Source organism: Octopus bimaculoides, chromosome 1, assembly GCF_001194135.2.
Source record: "Octopus bimaculoides isolate UCB-OBI-ISO-001 chromosome 1, ASM119413v2, whole genome shotgun sequence".
NCBI classification, from domain to species: Eukaryota; Metazoa; Mollusca; class Cephalopoda; order Octopoda; family Octopodidae; genus Octopus; species Octopus bimaculoides.
Genome location: NC_068981.1, coordinates 79,095,823 through 79,102,152, shown reverse-complemented (window position 1 = coordinate 79,102,152; position 6,330 = coordinate 79,095,823).

Genomic DNA, 6,330 nt, shown 5'->3' with positions numbered 1-6,330 from the left:
CATGAAATAAATTCGAATACAAAAATATTTTTCTGTTCTATAACACAAAATAGATAAGTATACGAAGTTTGAAAGTCTTTCGGTACCAAAAACACTACGTAAAACATTAATGAAAAATGTGGCCCCCGTTTTAAAAAAGATCCCAAACCAGTACCGAGTACTACTGTTATTTACTTAAAAAAAAAAAAAAAGAGTGATGTTGACTATGACAACAATCCGTATTCTCGCTGCTGTTCATTATTTGTAAGATACAGGATTTAGTTACACGCATATGCCTGATGAATCGCACCCTCAAATAAAATCTGCTGGATGCGCTAAGTGGTCTCAAACATCGTCGGTGGCTTCACGTCGATATGATAGGTACAAGAGAAAGATTCAGAAGAAATACGTCGGGCAAAGAATGGATGTTTACGTTATCTTTATCGACTTGATGAGGTACTTCAATTCAGTGAATCGTGAAGATGTGGATCATCTTTGTCAAGTCTTAGAAATTCACTCGCTTCATCTACCTCTGTTACAGTGGTAGAGCTGGATCAGTGCTAGTTACGTCAAACCGACCGTACCTTTTAAAAAAAGGAATGACAGACACTAAGGTGAGGCTCTAATTACTTGTTACAATTGCAGAGCTAGATCAGTGCTAGTTACGTCAAACCAACTATACTGTTTGAAAAAGGAGTGATGGAGACTAAGGCAAGTCTCTAATCACTTGTTCAATTACTGTGCCAAAGATAATTTTTCAGTATTTTAGCGTAGCACCAAAACGGTTGAAAGCTTGTGTTAGTAATAGAACCAGTTGACGTAGTCAGCAACTTTCATGCTAGTGATCAGAGGAAACCCCTCAGCGTGAAACCTTCTCGTTATGATTCATCATATTCGCCGCTAGCCTTGGTGGAATAAACCACAACTGAATCCATCGAAAATGAGAATGCATTGTGCTTTCGTCATCTGCAACGAGCCACCTGTGATGATGGATTTTAAGTATCCAACTTGAATGTTACACATACTAGTTAGCGGTATTGCGATATTTATTTTATTGATCAATTTTACATTTTGACGTAAGGTGGCGTGCAGGCAGAATCGTTAGCATGCTGGACAAAATTCTTATCGGCATTTCGTCCGTGTTTACGTTCTAAGTTTAAATTCCGCCACGGTTAACCTTGCCTTTCATCCTTTCGAAGATGATAAAAGAAGTACCAGTTTTGAACACTTGGGTTGATGTAATCGACTTACCCACTTCCCTCGAAATTGCTGGCCTTGTTCCAAAATTTGAAATCATTATTATCATTATTGCGAGTGAAAAAGGCAGCGAGCTGGCAGAATCGTTAGTACGCAGGGCAAAATACTTAGCGGCATTCCGTCCGTCTTTACGTTCTGACTTCAAATTCCTCCGAGGCCGACTTTGCCTTTTATCCTTTTGAGGTCGATGTATTCGACTCATCCCCTCCCCCGAAATTGCTGGTTTTGTCCCAAAAATTTGAAACCATTATTGTTGCAAACGGAATACGTCGATTATGTTATCGAATTTTCTTGTTTTCAGCTAAGTAATTTTGGATTTTGTCGTACCGTTTTGGTATTAAGCCAACTAGCAACTTCTGACGTTAGTTGACGCTGTGAAACTTTCATCCCTTTGAAGCTAATTTTGACTGTGTATAAAGCTAAAGCAAATATATATACTTAAAAAGAATACTTTGTGGCTTCTCAAATCAAGGGAGGAGATGGCTCTTCGAAGAGCCATTACGAAAATAGGTCCCCTTTACTACTTGCTACACTTAGCAATGTAATGATAACAATAATAACGACAACATCGACAAAACAACACAAATTAAAAGAGACGTGAAAGTAATACTACCTCTACCACTATACCTCAGACTGCAATATATACTAACCACAATAGTGACAAACAAAACAAAGAGACCAACATTGAAACAAACTCAACCGCCACCACCATCACTAGCACAAACTTTAATACAATATAAATCGTAAACCTCGAGGCTTGCAAACAAAGTGGAAAAGAGTTCGTGATTGTGTGTATAAAACTACAGGCAGTTTATTTATCAGACAAAAAAAAACTAACGAATTCAAAAGCTAATCTCACAAAAGATGGTAGAAAATTTACAAAAACGCATTGTAAACAAATCCAAGAGGAAGCCTTAAGAAAAACCATATCATACAAATGTGTTGGATTCTAAATGGGGTAACGTGAGCGAGAGACGCGGACTCAGATTTAAAAGTGTCTTAAACCAATCTGAGGCGTAAATACCTGCTTCAAGAAGTCGAGGAAGACATTATGGCACAATTGATGTGAAGTTTAAAACGGAAGAAGCAAAAGAAAATTCAACAAAACTAAATAGCTATTAACTGCTATCGGAGAATTGTAAAGATAGAGGTGGCAGAGGTACCAGCAGAAGTAGATATTTCTCTGCTGGTGGCGGACGTAGTATACAGTGTAGAAAATAAATTCTGTATTTTACAAGATCAGAGACTCGGAAAGGAAAATTAGTCAAGGACAGAGTTGGAACTCTTGATCCACACAGACTAAGAAAGGATTGAAGCTATCCCTGACTTGATCAACCTCCCAAATAATATACAGCTTTTCATAGGAGTTGGATGCAAAAGGGTAGCATTCCACATATGTGGAGATTCAAGCCATCTAATAGTTTTCTGCGCACAGCAAAAAGAGTAGGAAGATCGCTGCTGCCGACGCCTTCGTTACAACATAAACATCAACAACAAAAGCATCAGTATCGACAACAATAGCACCACCAGCAGCAGTACCAAATGCAGCTGCACTAAAAACCGCAATAGCAGCACCAAAAGGGACCAACAGCAGAAACACACTCAACAACAGCAGCAGCAGCTTAAATCAGTACCACAATCCAGAGAAAAAAGTATTGCCAATACCACCACAACCTAAAAAGGCCCTACCAACACCAGTCAACCAGACTACAAACAAAAATATAGACATGTTTGTGAAGACATACCCCCTCCCCTGCTATATATTTCTCTAACTGCGAAAACTCGCTTTGCGAGGAAATCAACTCGAAAAACTTGCCAAAATGGATACATAAGAAGACGAAAAGAACAAATGCAAAATGTAAAGCGTGCTTCAGAACGAACTTTTCAGGTGAGAAGACTCAAAAACCAACAAAAAATCACATATACCCACGAAACCAACACAACTACAAACATCTGCAACACTAGAAATGCCACAGACATTACAAACATCACAACAAGCAAAAACACAACCGACTCCACACCAAAAACAAGTATAGTGCCCTCAAACCAAACAAACAGAAAACATCATCAAATACACGGCCATAGACACAAACAACAAGGACTTAATGAAGCATATACATCAACACACAAATATTACTCACAACGATTACATCACAACACTGCATAGCACCTTAACTCATATTAAAATTATAAAAACAAACCAATAAACTTATAACTGAAAACAAAATATTTCGATGAAATGGGAAATTTCCGAGAGACTGTTAATAATTGATAAAAATGGTAGACGGACTGACCCGTCGAGGGCAGACACATCGAAGGACTTTCGGCCCGGGACCTATCGACAATTTCCAGAAGTCCCTGGCTTGGCTGTGCTTCCGAAGTGCCTTGCCAGTTCGGGATAAACTCGCGAGGCACCGTTTCGCCTATGTGCCCACGTTGCGGGCAGAACAACGAAACTGTTCTGCACGCAATCGTACAGTGTCCGAGTTTCGACTGAACGAGCACTGTCACAGCTGGGGAGAGCACAGCTGTCAGCTGAATCGATTATTAAGATCGTTCTACCATCTGCTCTAAAAGGAAAAGAGAAATTCTGTTCTCTAGCCGTAATAGCCATAGCGAAAGATATGGAAGACGCGTGGAAGAGATATCGCATCAGGCACTTTCATTTCCGGTTATGCTTTGGTCAACCTCTTTTTATATCACCTAAGAGGGAAAGCATGTCTGGAGAAGAAATGCTTGACGGCAAAAAAGTACGGAATAAAGTAGCGTGAATGTTGAGTATGTAAGTACCAAATTAAGCGAAGTTAAAAAAAAAACGGATTAAGTAAACGGTTCAATGCAGGAATGTGGTTGGTGAGGTCAAACTCATTCCGCGTCCATTCACTTTTTTGTTTCTCAATTCTCATCCGAAATTATAATATATTTATTCATGTAATATCATTCGATTAGTCCCCGACCCCATTTGTCCCTTGTATTGTCCCCTCTTTGTTTAACCCTTGTAGTTTCAATAAAGTCATCGTAGTTTGATCTTCGAAGTTCGGGTACAGTTTACAGTTCGAGTAGTGTGTTGGAAATATTGATTGTTTAGTTTGTAAAAGATGTTGGTTCGTTACTGCCGCTGTTTCTATTTTGTATTGTTATAACAGTTACAGTGTATTATTTATCTATCGTCGATAATATCAGCCGTACTAAGATATTGGAGGCGTAAGGATTTAGCACTCTTAAAGCCAGAAACTTTTTAGCATTACCTCGTATATTATCTTTTATCTTGTTTCAGACTCTGGGCTACAGCTGTGCTGGGCCACTATCTTGAAGGGTTTTAGTCGAACGAATCGACCCCAGTACTTATTTTTTAAAACCTGGTACTTACAACACCATTCTCATTTGCTGAACCTCTAATTTACGGGAACGAAACACCAATTATCAAGCGGTAGAGGTGAACACACATACACACACACGCACGCAAACACACACACACACACACACACACACACACAAATAGATTAACAAGTTTCTCTCCAAGTTCTGTCTCACTCAAAAAAGAGATAACAGTGTCCCAAAGTGCAACAAAGCGATGCAGGCAATTACCCTTGGATAGCCATCTGACTTCAGTATGCAACACAAGTCGTTCAAATTCTTTGTCGTTATTTTCACATAATTGCTTAAAGAGGCGATCTTGCAGTGAATTCTTTTTATCAAGTTGACAGCTTTGATAACATTTATAAGTGCATCATTCAAACGTCCTGCTATGTCTTTGGTAACCAGATGCTGTCAATGAAGAACGCAGTGCACACAAAGCACATTAGGAACAGCTTTTTTTAAGTAAGCACTGAATCCCCGATATCTTCCGATCATAGCAGCAACGCCATCTGTTACACAAGCCACAATGTTCTTCAATGGACTGTTGTTCTCTTCAAAATAGGCTCCAAGTTTTTTGAAGATGGATTCCCTTTTTGCGTCGGTCGTTAACTTCGAAGCAAAAAGCAATTCCTGACATATATCGTTAACATTAAGAAACCTAACAAATGCCATTAAAAAAGCAAAATTATCAGGTTGAGTTGATTTATCTATTTGAAGCGAGAACTCGTTTACCCTAAGTTTTGAAACTAACTAACATTCAACATCAGCCGCCATTTCATGAATCTGATGAGTTGCTCAGAGGAATAACACTAGTAACCTCTTGTGGACTCTGATCCATGACTGTTGAAAGCACTACAGCCACTGCAGGCATGATCAAAGATTCACCAATGGTATGAGGCTTATTTTGTTTACTTTTGCTGCTTTTTGACTGAACATTTGATCCACTGTCAACCTTCGCTAAAACTCATCACGTAACCTTTTGAAGAAATCTAGTGGCTTGTCTTTCTTATCTCTACGTGCAATCTCCAGATGTTCTTTTAGTTTTCAGGGACGCATACTTTCATTATGATCCATCGTAATTATAAACGCATATACACGTGTTCATTATATGTATATGTGTAATGTGCATTTTACAAATAAAAATACATACATATATGTTAATATTTTATGATTCCCAAATTTTCTGTGCTCCGCACCCCACGTAGGCTCCTGTGGCTCCCTATTTTTCAAACTTAGCTTTGTGGCTCCCAAGAAATGTTTCATGGCTCCCTAGGGAGCTATATGGCTCCCGTTGAGAAACCCTGCTCTAAATCAATCAAATGGTTTAAGCGTAGAATTGAGCTTCTGGCACAATGATGGCAACAGATAATAGTACTAGCCAATGAAAAATGCGGACGCATACTAACAATATTCTTAACAATTAAACCTGGAAAAGTAGAGGACGAGAAAAAACTCATTAAAATTTGAACTTAAAATATTAATGCTAAAATTAATATTAAAAAGTACCACTTAGGTACTTTTTCATATTTTTTTAAAAATTCGATTAATTTCACTTTTTCTTTTTTATTTTAATTTTATTTTTTGTACTAAATGAATTAATAAAAAATTTTAAATTCTAATTTTAGCAGCAATATTTTAAGCTCTAAGTTTAAAGAGATTTTTCTTGTCCTCTACTTTTCCAGGTTTAATTTTTGTCGTTTACTTTTCTGAACAGCCCTACAACATGATTCAGTA